This window comes from Thamnophis sirtalis, unplaced genomic scaffold, assembly GCF_051295495.1.
Source record: "Thamnophis sirtalis isolate CommonGarterSnake01/CBP01778 unplaced genomic scaffold, rThaSir2_p1.2 scaffold_3, whole genome shotgun sequence".
Classification (NCBI taxonomy): Eukaryota; Metazoa; Chordata; class Lepidosauria; order Squamata; family Natricidae; genus Thamnophis; species Thamnophis sirtalis.
In genome coordinates this window covers 76,743,222-76,759,551 of record NW_028261383.1, presented here as the reverse complement: position 1 = coordinate 76,759,551, position 16,330 = coordinate 76,743,222, and the positions used below count along the sequence as shown (strand labels likewise).

The 16,330-nt window shown below is 39.0% G+C and overlaps 1 protein-coding gene across 2 annotated transcripts in view; it reads left to right on the top strand.

Moving 5' to 3' along the window:
- HEMK1 (HemK methyltransferase 1, mitochondrial release factors N(5)-glutamine) overlaps positions 1 to 11,998 on the top strand; it is a 90,937-nt gene extending 78,939 nt beyond the window's left edge. The window contains exon 12 of one of the 2 annotated variants that reach the window (XM_087709240.1): positions 11,749 to 11,998. The gene's annotated coding sequence lies outside the window, so the exon portion shown is untranslated. Of the gene's footprint in view, positions 1 to 3,995; positions 4,843 to 11,748 lie in introns of those variants that run through there. The other variant, XM_087709241.1, reaches the window with a different exon arrangement.
- Positions 11,999 to 16,330: the final 4,332 nt, after the last annotated feature.

Here is a 16,330-nt window from a genome sequence, read left to right as displayed (position 1 = left end):
GTTGTTGTTATTATTATTATTATTTTAATCTTTGGTGAGATTCACAGCTTTTGGGGCTGGTTGGTAGCTCAACTGCTCAAGTCCTAACCAAGGACCTAGGAACTGTTAAGGTAATGTCCAAGGATATAAGCTGTTCCAAGTAGGGTGGTTTTTTGTAGAATCAGAATGTTCAAGTCTGATAAATTTAAATTTTCCAAATAGCGAGGTAGCCCTTTAGGTATTGCTCCAAGGGCTCCAATTAGAATCGGGACAACACACAATTTCTTTTTCCACAATCGCTCAACTTCAATTTGCAAGTCCCGGTACTTTGTGATTTTTTCTTGCTGTTTATCTTCAATTTATCTTCAATTTGTGCATGTCCAGTACAATGCATACTTTTTTCTTCTCAACTATTGTTATGTCAGGTGTGTTGTGGGCCAAGTGCCTGTCAATCTGAATTCTGAAGTCCCACAAGATCTTTACTTTCTCATTCTCTAAAACCTTCTGAATCTGATGTTCCCAGTGGTTTTTGCTGTACTCAAATCCAAACTTCTGGCACAATTTTCAGTGAATGATGTTAGCAATTCGGTCATGGAGTTGTAGGTAGTCAGTTTGTGAAATTTTGCACCCACTGATCAAATGGTCGACTATATCTTTCTCATTACAGAGGCGGCATTTGCTGTTGTGGTAACATGCTGAATTTTTGCCTTCATGCAATTTGTGGCTAAGTCTTCTTCTATAGCTGCCAAAATAAAGCCTTCTGTTTCTTTTTTTCAGTGCTTCTGATCTTAACAAGTTCTAAGTTAGCTTTTGGTCACCCTTTGCCTTCAATACCTTTCAAGTATTGGCCATGCATAGTTTTGCTTTTCCCATTTTCAACTTGCTTCTCAATTACTTCTTTCTTGTATTCAGCTTTCGACTTGATTGTCTTCAAAAGACCTCCTTTATTGACTTCCTTAATCATTGGTTCTTCACTTTTCTGGATGTAGTCATTCAAGCTGTGTCTTTCTTCTTGCACAGTCTGCTTTACTTGTAGGAGTCCTCAACCACCCTTTGCTCTTGGTTGATATAATCGGTCAATCAGTGGTTGTTGTTATTATTATTATTATATACCTTGTTCATTAAACATGAAACTCAGTCAACTGAACATTCAAAAATGCATCACAAATAGCACTGACTGGTACTGATGGTTAATACAGCTTGCTGCCAGCATCCTACGTATCAACCAAGTACTTTCTTAAGATGTACGATGCTCTGAGTAGCGCAGTTTTTTGCAGTTCCGCTGGTGTTATTGAAGGAAGCTTCAATTTCTGTATGTGTTTTATAAAATTCTTGGACATGGTACCAAGTGCTCCAATGACTGAGATGATGTATTTCTATCTTTCAACCAGCAGGTATGTGGAGAGTTATTTAATGTCATGATTGCTGGTACCAATTCTAGTTATTCCACCCCTTTGTTTACCTCTGTTGTTTATCTTGAATACACTGATTTGATTAAATCTAAGTAATGGTAGCTTATTCTGTTACATACAGACTGACCAGCATGCTGGGTGATTGCTTTTCAACATCTAGGTTCTGACTAGGGTCCCACAAGATTCCATCTTGTCAGTCGCATTTACATTAAACCATCATCGGATGTTGTCACAGTTCAACAGTGTTTGGGGAGTGGCACTCTTTCCTTATTTTTATTTTCTTCCAAATTAAAGCACAATCCCATTAACCAGCGAAATCTTTAAAGGATCTATTGACTTTGCTCCTTTGTTTCTTTCTCCTTTATTCTTTACATGTCTCCAAGGTAACATAACTTTGTTGTTATTTCATCTTTTCAGTCAAAACAAATGAATCTCTTCAGCTTTTCCAATCTGTATTCAAGACACAAGGGAAGATTAGCCACAAGGCCTCTGCCAAATCATTGCTGAGCTTGTCATTCATCTGATACTGCTGTGGTTTCTAGTTCAGATATCAGTAACGGGCAGGCAGCCAGCACCAAAACCTTCAACTGAATAAGCTCACTCAGATTAAATGTGTTCTTCCAAGAAATCTGCTCACATACAGTACTGAGTAGGAGTCTCCTACCATGGGAGGAGCACCACATTTAGGATGTACAGTGAGCTGTCTTGGTGAATTACACAATTTTTTATCATCTCCTGCAAAGCTCTTGGAGAAGTAGGCCAATGCTACAATGACTCATATTCCCCCTCAAAGCAGTGTGGAGTTATCTGACTCACTTCCTCCTAGAGTTGTTTCATTATAGGTTAGCAGAACAGAAAAGGCAGGTTGGACTCTCGAAGGTTGCAAGTTAGTTCTGGTTCCCAAATCATATCACGCATCTCTCAATTTAAAATGATAGATCGGCCCACTTTGTGGCAGGCCAGCTGCTGCTCCAATATTAAAATGAGCAAGGAAAACAGATAACTGTATGGTTTAAGTCAGTGGCTTTGCTGCAGGAGGACACTAAAGTTCTCTTCCATGTGAATTTGGAGATCTTCCTCGGGTGAAACAGAAAGTATAGATGACATCACATCTGCTTATTCTAAAGGGTGAGCAAATTCGTAGAGTTTAAAATTTGAACCAGCACAACAGATATAGGCAGCAATTGTTACTTGACTCAGGAATGAACCATAAATCGTGACTCTAAACTAATACAATTACTTCAGCCTGCATTTATACAGGTAGTCCTCAATTTATGGCCATTTGTTCAGCAATGGTTCAAAGTTACACGAAATTACAATTACACAAAGGGACTTGTGGTCTGTGCTCAAAGTTATAGATATTGCACTGCTCCCATGCAGAGTTGAGTTTCAAATCCCAGCGCTACTGGTTCGCTCGTGCGATGCTTCTGCACATGCACAGAAGCATCCAAGCAGGTGGGCAGAGTCTCCCGCTGCTGCCACTACCGGTTCAGCTAATCCGGGCCGAACTGGGAGCAACCCACCTCTGCCCCATGGTCACATGGTCAAAATCTAGGCACTTGACAGTCCACCCTCACGTACAATTGCAGGGGCGATGCAACTTCCCCTGCCCACTTAGCTCCTCCTATTTGTTTGCTTTTAAGCCTCCCCCACGCCACTCTACACTCCACCATCCAGGGTGACCTTTGCCACTGTCTTCTTGCCCTCACTGCTACAAGATTTGCACAGATCTGGCTGCTAGACTTCTGGGTCTGGATGCGCACAGTGAAAAAGAAAAAGGAAATGCAAAAGTAGCTTAAAGGGGCCACCAACACACCAAAACTCCTTAGTGCACAACATTTCTGGGCCATATGGAACTAGTTTTGCATTGCTTGGATTTCAGCATGGAGCTTTTTCTGCCAGCTCCTGAGATGAGAGGACTCCTCTGCACTCTGTGGCCAGCAGAAAAAGCTACAGGCCAAAATCCAAATTTGGGTATTTTCAATTTGGGGTGTTTTCAGTCAGTGCCAGACTTTAGAGGCGTCTCATCTCTGGGGGCTTTTACTGAATCAAGGACCTTTCAACTAACTACGGTAGTTCTCGACTTACAACCACAATTGAGCCCAAAATTTCTGTTGGCATAACAAGGCATTCATTAAGTGAGTTTTGCCCATTTTATGACTTTTCTGGCCACCGTCGTTAAGTGAATCATTATAGTTGTTATGTTAATACCATAGATGTTACGTGAATCTGGCTTCCACATTGACTTTGCTTGTCAGATGGTCGCAAAACATGATCGATCACAGGACTGCAACTGTCATAAATATGAACCAGTTGCCAAGCACCTGAATTTTGATCACATGACCATGGGGATGCTGCAACCATTGTAAGTGTGAAAATTGATCATAAGCCACTTTTTTCAGGGCCGTTGTAACTTTGAACAGTCACTAAATTCATGGTTTTAAAATGAGGACTACCTGTAAATGAATTAAATAAGCTAAATAAATGAGAACCAGTGAAATAGGGTGGAGGAAGTGAATGCATTTTCTTGAAATATACAATGTAAATACCTTAAACATGTTTATCTGGAGTGTTCTTATATGTTGTTATTCCAATAAATTACAGGTGTCAAGCTCGATTGCGTCACGTGATGTATCGTGACATTTTTTGCCTCTGCGGAGCCAGGGTAGGCGTGGCCTGCACATGACACATCCAGCCCACAGGCCACCAGTTTGACAGGCCTGCAATAAAGCTTACTATTAAAATAGCCACCTCCTTGTTTGTTTTCTAAACCATTTCTGAATGTACTTGTCCAATTTTAAGTTCTGACTGTGATGGAGAAATACTTGTTTGGAGATATTTTGATAGCCTAGTGGTTATCCTTCAATTAAAATTTGATGAAATGCAAAGATGTTGAGGCAGTCATATTCTAGGAAATGTACCCATGCAATTTTGTCGCTGTGCCACAATCTTTCAATCCCACGAACCCTCCCACCAGTATGATTAAGCAATCAACAGATAAGTAAGTAGCTAAGTAGCAATCTTGACAAATACGTTGCCATCCAATATGCAGTTATCTCCTTTCCTGCCATCTCATTAATTAATACTCAGAACTGGCAAGGCCACATTAAAAGGCCACAAATTCTTTGAAATTCAATTAGCAAGTAGCACTGTTTACTTGGCATCCAAACTTCAACATTCCCAATGAAAGATTTCTCCGTCTTAATGTTTGTTTAATGATGAAAACTGAATGTTATTTAGGATGTTTATATAGATAGTGTGGCTCTGCATATCTGCTTTCAGAAACCACAAGGGGGAAGGATGTGAAATGCTATCCCACACTTTTCTCTTGATAAGTAACTTTGATAGGTGCATTTGGATTCACACTTTATGGTCAATGTTTGCTTGTGTTTTGCTTAGGATGCTGAGTGAAACCAGTTATACATTTAATCAGTTTCTCTTTCTCTCTCTCTCTTTCTCTCTCTACACACACACGCACACGCACACACACACACACACACACATAACACATCTGCCTAATATGTAATACAGCCCAGGTTCGAATCCCAGTAAGGGTATGGCTAGCTGATGAGAGCTAAATAGCTCGAAATAGATCTATACTAGTCTCCCTTTATTTATTTATCAGCACAAATACAACACACACACACACACACACACACACACACACACCTGTTTTCTGAGGTTTTCGCGGGTGTTTGTATGTAGGTCTTTGGTTATTCGGGTTTTCTCCCGTGTAAAATTGGAAGTGTCTTGGCGACATTTTGACAAAGTCTCATTCGTCATCTTCAGGCTGGTTTACTCAGCTTCGTGCTTCTAGGAGCAATGTGAGATCACAGCTGTTTCTTCCTTTTAAATTCCCCAGCAATTCAGACTAAGCCGAGCACAAACCCCCAACCAATCAGAACACACCTCCACCCAATCAGAACGCAGCCAAGCTCCCACCCAATCAACTCACACCCCCACTGGCAGTTAAAAGGAAGAAACAACTGCAATCTCACATTGCTCCTAGAAGCACGAAGCCGAGTAAACCAGCCTGAAGATGACGAATGAGACTTCATCGAAACATTGCCAAGACACTTCCAATTTTACATGGGAGAAAACCCGAATAACCAAAGACAAACAGACAGACAGACAGACGTGTGTGTGTGTGTGTGTGTGTGTGTGTGTGTGTTTGTGTGTGTGTGTGTGTGTTCCAGCATAATTCTGGAACACCTTGAGAAATTTCAACCAAACGTGGTACACAGATGTCTTACTTTGTGGAGAAAAATACTGTGGGAGTAAGACACCCATAACACATCTTGGGGGGGGGTTCTGTTAAGATACAGCCTGTTGTGCTTTAAAATGGATTCTACTGTACTGCTATAACATGGCTTCTACTGTACTGTATATATTTTACTTATAGCCATTTTATTATTTGAGAATTCACATATGGAGACCATTTTAAGACAGCTTTTTTTTTCCAATTTGCCAATACATTTAAATGTTCCCTTTTGTTTTCTCCACTATCTCAGACAAAGTAATCTGCCATAGATATCTGCAGCAGCTGAAAGTAGATAGCACTGTGGTTTCTGTTTAACTTTTTAAAACGAGGTTAAACTAGCCACATTGCTTAGGTCCCTGTTTTCTTTTCAGCCCAATAAATCTTCTGAGCCAACCTAATTGGATCATTTTATTTTCTTCCACAGTGATTGGTTTCTGCCTCTTTCCATTCCTAGTAATTAAAAGTCCCATTCCTATGAATTTCCTATCAGACAAAATACATTCAATAATATGCTTTATAAGTAATCTTTTCTGAATCCATTGTGGATCAGCATCTAAGTTGTAACAAAAACAAAGGAAGTCAGAAGGAAGCAGGGCATCAACCAGGCAGAAGCAGGTAACAGTGGCCAAGTCCAGAGGCCAATTATGCTAAAGTAGGAAGATCATTTATTTATTTATTTATTTCACTGAAAAGGGTGGCGTAGAATAGAACAGCTGCCATCACTAAACCAAGGTACAGGGAAAGTTGTTTTTAATATTTAATGTTTTAATTAGGTATTTTTAAAAATCATTGTAATTGTTGTTTTTCTTAAACTCTTTGATTGGGAGTCACCCAGAATTGGTTTAAAGATGGGTGGCTATATAAATGTTTTAAATAAATAAGGAAATGATGTGTATCTTTCCAACATACAGGTCTTTGTCACTGAATATTGTTCTGTGAGTGGGATAAAACCAGAAGTGGTATTTAGCTGGTTTTCTCCGGTTCAGGTGAACCAGTAGCGGCAGCTGCGGGAGGCTCCATCCACCCACCCCTGGCGTAATGCACGATCACTGTGTATGCGCATCAGTGGTGGGTTTCAAAAACTTTTAGAACCTCTTCTGTAGGTGTGGCCAGCTTTGTGGGAGTGGGTTGCCGGCTATGTGACTGGGTGGGAGTGACTTGCCGGACATGTGACCGGGTGGGAGTGACTTGCCAGCCATGTGACTGGGTGGGCGTGGCCAACATGTAAAATGTGAAATTCACTTAATAACTCTCTTGCTTAGCAACCCAAATGTTGGCTCAGAAACTCTGACATTTGAAGCACGTAAGTCTTAAAGCTGTCAAGTTACAAGATCCTTGCACCCCTAACCCTTTAGGGAAAAAAAAACCAGGATGAAAAAGTATAAATTAACAATGTCAGCCTCATACAAATAAAACTTACATAAAATATTTTATCGTTGGCATCTAACACTGGCAAGACTGGCAAAAATTTAATCAAATTTGAGGCTCCAGATGCTAGAAATGTAAACATGAATACGGTTCATACTTCCACGTGTGGTGGACTTGTCCGGAAGTGAGGAAATATTGGAGTAAAATAAGAATTTGGTTGCAAGAAATAACAGGCCTTCAAATCCAATTTAAATCGGAGATGTTTTTGCTAGGGACAATTAGAGGAACGTTTGCAAAGGAAAGCAATTATATCATAATTCACCTACTGACAGCAAGAATAACAAATTGGAAATTAGACAGCATACCCTCTGAAAACATGATAATTTAAAAAATAATGGACTGCTTGGAAATGGTCAAATTAACTTTTAAACTGCAAGATAAAGAAGACAAAGAATATTATATAGTATGGGATAAATGGTATCAGTAGTTAGAGAATAGGAATAACGAATGAAAGTAGAATATTTATATATGTAAATATTAGGTTATAGGAATTATAAATATAAAGAGGAAATTGTAAATGTAAAATGGAAAGTATGTAAGATGATAAACAAAATGGGATATACTGATGTCTTAGGAATGGGAAGAATGGATGTTGAATTTGGTTTTTTTATGTTTTATTTTGTTAAAAAGTTTAATAAAAATTACTTATTAAAAAATAAAATTGGAGGAAATAATTCAGTAAAAAAACTATTTCTTTAAAATAATGCCTTTTTTTTAAAAAAAAGAGAAAGATAAATGCTTAAGGACTGTTTTGAGTGGAAGAACGAAGTAAACCCTTTTCTAATGGCCAAATTGCACCCCTCTGCTTCAAATATGCCTGTGTGGTTTCAATGATACATTTATTTTTGCAAAGTAATTATTTACAATCTCATGTAGAAATAGGAAAAACAATTCTATAGGGACTGGGTATGGCAAAACATTCACCAGTTAAAGCGTTATGTAAGTTCTCCTGTTGCCACCTCCACACAGAAAAGGTTTATTTATTGAAACAGTTTTCCTTTTTCTTTAATTTAAAAAAAGTTATCTGACAGACCTTTGTTATGTGTGTTTGCATTAAACATTGATTTGCCTATGAGCTTCAAAACAAGTCAGATTTAGGTGTTGAGAGTTAGGTGAGTCAAGAAGTAGGAAGGACTATCTCTGTATATATTTAGACATTCTGAGGAAAGCATTTTATGGATGCCCTCTTCACAATTAGCTGTGTTGGAAACTTCTCTCAAAACCTGCCTTCCTTGTACCCTTCTGGATTTTAAAAAGCTCTTACTTTGTGTATTTGTTCTCACAACACAAGAAGTTAGAGCCTTAAGTATCATCATGCAACTGTTTCTTTCCAGAGAATCTGATGCTACTTAGAATCATGCTCTTTTCGGCTTTATTGGACAGCTGCTCAAGGAGTGGCTTGGCTCTCACCTTGTCTAATTTCTTGGAAGCTTTGAAGCACAAGTGAAAGGGAGAGGGGATGGATGCCCTGTTTTGCATCAAGCTGATGACAGAAACTTTGGCTGAGAAGAGAAACTTCTCAGAGCTCATATTCTTGTACAGCCTTTGCAGACAGCTGCTGTCAAGTCATTCATCCCAAAACATTTGAGAGGGGGATTCTCCATAGTCTTTTAAAATCATTGCTACTGTAGTTTAACACTCCCAAATGCCCTATCAAAATCAACATGCCAATCTTATTCCAATATTGTCTTTAAATTATTCCAGCACTTAATTTTAGTTCTGCATCAATGTTTACTTTGGACTTTGTGATGCTTTTATTACTGTAAGTTGCTTTGATGGAGAAAACAAGGGTAGAAATTCAACAGGCAAAGAGCATAATAAATAAAGTTCAGCACAGGGCGGGGAGGAACAAACATGATGAACTCATTCATAAGAAATGCTGAATGAATAGATAGATTTATTGATATAGAAACGGCTAGTTTATAGTACTATGTAAATGTAAAATGTTGAGGTTTGATTGATGTTACTATCTTATTTTATTACACCGTCAGAAGTGAATACCTTTTCTTTCTTTTCCCCTTCTTTTCTGCACTTTTCCCTTCCCTTTTCCCTCCACTATTTTCCCTACTGTTCGTTTTTGTAGTTTTGTACTTTATACTATAAAAAAATAAACAGTGATAAGAAATGCTGAATGTGGGGATGGGTGGAGGGGTGATATGCCCTGCATAGAGCAAACCCAATCATCCATGCGTTAGGACTCAGTTTTAACCCAAGCCAGACTCTGTTTAGTATTAGATTACACAGACCTTCTGCTGATCAATTTTCATAGACATGGAAAGTTGATTAACATAGTGTTAACCCTTCCTCCAGAATACTGTTCTGAATGTGATACTTCTTTCAGAAATAGGAGTACCACACAGAACAGTTTTGTGAAAAGAGTAGCAATTGAGGCGGTCCTTTTTTATTTGTTTGGTTTTATTTAGTTCCCCTGAAGATCTGGGGTGAAAAGGGCTAAGTCATTACCACTAATCCATGGGGTGGCTCTGTCCTTGCATAGGCTAGCCTAGCATGGATATTTATTTTTTAAGATCGGAAGGAAGAAAACAGCAGGACAGCTAATCATTTTCCACAGAGAAGGCTGGGCTCCTAATGAAGATGGCTGCTTTCTTAACACTTTTCTAATATACCTCATTGGAGTAACTATGTGCCATTTGTTCCTTTATGTGCCATTTTATGTGTCATTACATGCCATGTATTCCCCTTGGAACCATGTTAATAAAATTGCATATATCACTGAAAGTCTCTCCATTTTCCTGTGGAATGTGCCTTGGAGACCCAACAAACACTTCTTGTGTACATTTGATGTCTTGCTGAGAATGGAGTTTTTTTATGTCCAAACATTTATCAAAGAATGTATTCATATACCGAAAACATTTCTCAGATGTTTTCCTTCCCCCCACCCTTGAAATGATTTGTCTGCATTCAAATCTATCACTCTGTTAATATCTCCCATAATGGCTATTTCTACTTTCATGATTTGTGTTATTGCAAAAACTTTCCTAAAATTATTTCTGGACTTTATGTGGGACATAGATTGATCTATCTTCTGTTCTTAATTTCAGAATTAAAACATTTTCTTGTCTTTTCATGGTTCCAGTACCTCTCAAGAAGATTTCAAATTTGATTTGATTTAATAAATTTATAGGCCGCCCAATCCCGAAGGACTCCGGGCGGCTTACAGAAAATAAATTTTAAAAGTTAAAAATTAAAAACAAACGGAGAAAAACAGATTAAAAGAAAGCACATCATGCACCCAGTCTAACTGAGGCTGGACCTCGGTCAAGAGGTCAACAGCCCCAGGTCTGCCGGAATAGCCAGGTTTTAATAGCCTTTCGGAAGGCCATGTGAGTGGGTAGGGTCCGGATCTCTGAACATAGATAAATTATTGCTCCACTTTTCTTTGCCTTTCCTGCTGCTGAATATTTTTCCAAGTTTGTTTTGTTTTGCTTTACCAAGTTAACATGATCTTGTTTTATATGTCTTCCTTACACATTATGTATGTTTTATTTATTTGTGCCATTTATGGACCGTGTTGTGATTTGTGCACACTTCTGTCCGTTTACAACAACAAAAACATATTAAAACTAAGACCAAAATATAATCATAATCATAATAATACATTATAGCAATACAAATCATGCACATTCATCATTCTCCAAATGCTCTCTGGCAAAGCTTCATTTTTACTAGTTCAGAATCCATTAGAGTGGCCTTTTAGAGAAAGAGAGAAGCTGTTTCATAATTGATGGAGTGCTATAAAAAAAAACATTGTCTGTTAACCCAATCCCCCCTTATTCTCTGGGAGACTATTAACACTTTTTGCTAGGAATTGCATACCAGAGAACTAAAGAAGTCTATCCTGAAGTACTTCTGAAGCCTAAGAGTCAATGCATATTGGGCTTTATAATTCAATAACACTTTGAATTGCACTTGAAAACCTATTAGCAACCAGGAGCTACATAGATATTCTTGTTTGCCAGGCAAGCCAATTTCTGCTTCAAAATGGTCTTCAAAAGCAGTCCACTGTAAAGTGCCAGAGAATAGTCCAGTTGTGTTCTGATACAAGCATGGAACACTATTGCCAGGACCTCCTTCTTCTAGTAGAGATGAAACTGGGACAACTAGCTGAAATTAAGCAAATGCCTTCCTGGGCATGGCCTTCACTTACCTATGAAACAGTAGCTATGAACCTAAGAAGAGTCCAACCACCTAAGAACTTTATCCTGTATAGTCCCACCCCCTCTATAATTATTGCCAGAGCCCTTCTAAATAAACAGCAATTTGAGAGGATTCAGACTAAGATTGCTTTTTCTAATTTCGAATTTAACAGCCTCTAGGCACTGGATCAACGTTTCCATGGCAACTCCAGGCTCATTCCACAGAAATCCTGAAGGATACCATGGTCAGTAGTGAATGCTGCTGAGAAAACTAAGATTAGAAGCAACACACCCTCTTCCCTCAACTGGGTCATGACAAAGGTCATCCATTGGAGTGAGCTGGACCATCCATCTTATGCTTGGATTGGAATCCCAGTACAAGAAGGGACTAGTAATCCAGTTCCTAAGGCATTCCATAATCGTCACTACCTCTTTCTTATCAATCCTCCCACATTTGCAAGGTGGTGATTTTAAGACTAATAAATAAGGTTTTTTTTATTTCTCTCCTCAGGATTCCTGTCCATTCAACACAACAGATTGAAATTTTGATTGAGCACTCAAGACAAATTAAAGATTCTGGTGATGGATTGCCTACCCTGTGCCCAATAGTTTCCATTCCTCACCTAGTAGAGGTGGTCTTGAATATGGGATTGAGAAGTCCTAAAAGTTATTTTGAATATTTATACTGAAATTGCTTGGCATTTCACTGCTGCCATGATAACCATGGCTCTGCTTGAACATATCGACAGCTATACTCTGGTTGTAGTGTCCTGCTCTCGAAGGTCCTCTTTTAATTATTACTTTTTTTATTTTATTATTATTGTTGTTGTTCATCAAACAGTAGCCAGATGTTCAGACTGGGTTTGGCATTTTTGTCTACCTACCAAGTCCTTACCAAGAACCTGGGATAGGCAGATCTGAATGTTTGATGGTGTTACTGATATTGTCAGAGGATGGAAACTGTTCCGAGTAAAACCTTCTTTTGCAATTGACTGGTGGTGAATTTGTCAATGCCAACAAGACAACACACACTTTGAATTGCACTTGAAAACCTATTAGCAACCAGGAGCTACATAGATATTCTTGTTTGCCAGCAAGCCAATTTCTGCTTCAAAATGGTCTTCAAAAGCAGTCCACTGTAAAGTGCCAGAGAATATTCAAGTGGTGCTCCAGTTGTTTTGGCACCCAAGACACCTAGTACTATTAGTACTACTCTTCCTTGTATTTGCCACAGCCGTTCTATTTCTCTTTGTAGGTTTTTGTATTTTATTATCTTCTCCAGTTCTTTCTCTTCTATTCTACTGTCTCCAGGTAGTGTGATATCCACTATTCAGACTTTTTTGTCTTTCTTCAATAATTGTTAAGTATGGGGTGTTATGTGGCAGTTTCATGTCTATTTGAATCCCTTGATGTGGTTGTGGGGCTTCCGTACTCTGAGAAAGATGAGAGCTATGCCAGGGGTTCAGCCATACTGAATAGGTCTTATCAGAGGAGTCAGACAAAGAATGTCTCTCCCATTTAAAAAAAAAATACAGTGAGACATAAATTTCAGAAAGCCACACCGACTCAGATGTCGCCTGGGTTAACAAGGTCTGCACTAGATGTTGGAGTTCCTGTATATCTGGTGAAAAATGGAGTACAGGATTCAAGACTGTTGGCTGAGCAACCAGTGCCAGGAGCTGCAGAACTACTAGGAGAAAAGATGTTTACCCGTTGCAAATATACAGTGATTGAAAGCAAAGAATATAATTTATATTATTTATTTTATATTTGTGTATTTGAGGTTATGCCCCTGTGTTCTTTATTTTTGTTTAATATTGAAAATACTGTCTTCTGGAACTTATTCATACCTTTAATATATGTAAAGGTTTCAATCATCTACCCCTTTCCCTTCAAAGAAGAGGGGGTCAAGCTATTCTCCAAAGCACATGAGGGCAAGACAAGAAGCAATGAATAAACTAATCAAGGAGAGAAGTAACCTAGAACTAAGGAGAAATTTCCTGACAGCAATTAATCAGTGGAACAACTTGCCACCAGAAGTTGTGAATGCTCCAACACTGGAGGTTTTTAAGAAGAGATTAGACATCAATTTGTTTGAAATGGTACACGGTTTCCTGTCTGAGCACAGAGTTGGACTAAAACACCTCCACAGTCCCTTCTAACTCTGTCATTCTATTCTATATTCTGTTTCTCCAATCTCTCCTAATATGTTTTGTCCCTCAGACCTTGCACCATTTTTGTTGCCCATCTCTGGACTCACACAATGTTATCAAAATCTTTTTTTAAGTGAGTCTCCAGAACTGGACACCGTGTCCTAAATGAGGTCTGACTAAAGCCCTATATTAGAACCTCATTTTCCGGCTGGTAATCCCTCTGGTGATGCATCCTAGAATTTTGTTTGCCTTTACAATGTGCCTGGCCACATTGTTCAATCATTTTGCAGTCATCTGCTACGAGCAAACCTAAATCGTTTTCTTCTGCTGTTTTAACACTGTAGATCCGGTACTGCACTCTGGCAGGGGATTCTTTTTCCCCAAGTGTATGACCTTAAATTTAGAAATATTGAACTGCAGTTTCCACATTTTTGACCAGTTTTCCACCAATGCCAAATCATTTCCTATGTTATACCCTCAGGAACACCAACTCTGTTGCATCTTGTGGCACACCACTTGTGACTGGTCTCTGTTTAGAAGATGTCCCATTAACAAGCATACACTAGGATCTATCTCTGAATCAACTTTCTATCCATTGGATTGCTCAGTGGTTAATCTCTAGCCTGTACAACTTTTTAATGAGCTCATTAGGTGGAACAGTATCAAATGTGTTGCTAAAATCAATATAGACTACGTCCACAGCACTACTTTGTCCAATATATTTGTGACATAATTTAAAAAGTCAAACCAGATTAGTTTGACATGATCTGTCCTCAGTAAAGCCATGCTGCTTTGGGTCCATCAAGTTGTGCGCTTTTAAATGTTTGTTAACATTTAAATGAGCTGCGGCACCGCAGTACTGCAGCTACTTTTGCTGACTGCCGGCTGCCTGCAATTTGGCAGTTCGATTCTCACTGGCTCAAGTTTGATTCAGCCTTCCATCCTTCCAAGGTCAGTAAAATGAGGACCCAGATTGTTGGGGGCAATGTGCTGACTCTGTAAATAGCTTAGAGAAGGCTGTAAAGCACTGTGAAGCAGTATAAAGTCTAAGTGCTATTGCTATGCTATTCATCCTTTTTTCCAAGAGTGAGTTCACTACTATATATGTTACTCTCACTGATGTATAGTGAGCTTCTTCCTTATCCCCCCTTCTTGTGGATGGGTATAACATTAGCTGTTAACCAGCCCTGGGGAACTTCAGGTTAAATTGTAGTATAGACTGGTTTAACAGATGAGTTAATGGTCCAGCAAGCAGATGCAGTAGTTTCCTCAAAACACTGTGATGAATATCATGGGGACCAGAGGTGGGTTCCTACCAGTTCGCACCTATTTGCTAGAACCGGTTCGTCAAATCTACCGAACTGGTAAGAAGAGGTTCCGCCAGTGGACCCGGAAAGCAGGCCACACCTACAGAAGAGGTTCCAAAAAATTTTGAAACCCACCACTGGCAAGGATCTTGTAACTTGACAGCTTTAAGACTTGCATGCTTCAATGCCAGAGTTTCTGAATAGCTACTTGGACCAACCTAAGTACTAATTCATAATTTCATATCCGGTCACATGGGCGGCAAGCCACTCCCATCCGGTCACATAGGTGGCAAGCCACTCCCACAAAGGAGACCATACCCACAGAGTAGGTTCCAACAATTTTTGAAACCCACCACTGATGGGGACCCATTGTTTTATTTAAGTGAGCTAGCTCACCTCCACCTCTAAAAACATGGAAAAGAACCTGCACTGCAAGGATTAGTAGGATCCTCCAACTATTTAATTATTGGCATCTACTTCTGAGAAAACTGAGCAAAAGTATAACGATTTGTAGTGAGATGACCTTGAGAGATAAAGGGAAAATATGCTGCCTAGGAAATAAAGAGAGGGGAGAGTCCTCAGTTGTTGAATAGTCAAGGAAAGAAACAGATTCTAAGGAAGACTAGAATTATACTTTATTGAGTGGGCTATAATAATGGAATCTTGCAATCTGATTGGACCCCAGCCCCATACTCCAGTAAATCAGGGAGGAGCCTGCCTGAATCTCTTCTACAGTAATTACTATCTTGTTTCCCAGGATTCAAGGAATGTTTCAATCTTCTTGGGTTATATAACAGTTCTTCCCCATTTCCCTCAAGATCAGCTCCCTGATTCTCTACCACTGGCTATGGCATAGGTCTAGTTATCTACAGCCATACCTTTTAGGGCTTCTGTTCAGCCTGTACAATTGGGAGAGTAAGCATACTCCATGCACCATCCATTAAACAGTGCCACTTGATGGGACCGAGGAAGCCTTCTGGAGCAGCATCCCCTCAAGATATATTTGGTCACATCCCTAGCAATATTTTAAATGACCTTGAAAACCTGGCCCCTTCCTCAAGGCTAGGAGAGAGTGGTGGATTCTGTGTGTTTGTTGCATTTATTAGCCCCAACAGATAGATCGGATCATAAAATCAAATACATGCAAAGGTTAAAACTACTCTAATTGCAATGAGTTATAGTAACAAAATCTGGCAAGTCTGATTGTTCTGTATTTCTTCCTCCTTAAACTCCAGGGATTTAGGGAGGGATCTGCCTAAGCCACTTCCAAATGTTATTGCATTGTTCTTGACTTAAAAAAAAATATTCCACTGCCTTTTGTCTAAGTAATAGTTTCTGAATACTCCCATGAAGGTCATCTTGCCCTCTACATAAGTAAATAAGACGACTGTATTTTTTCAGCTCTTTTCAAGGTTCCAGAACAATTGTAAACAGCAGTGCATCAAGGTTTTTTTTATTCAAACATTTTTGTTTTACTTTCGTATATTCTAAAATGCATAGTAATACATTCTAAAAATCAAATTCAGAGAAGTGGTTTTATTGAATGATAGAAAACTACAAATACTCTTTTAAAAATCCTACAAAGTTCAGAGGAAAATTAAAAAGTATACCTTGGGTTTTGAAATTGTTATCA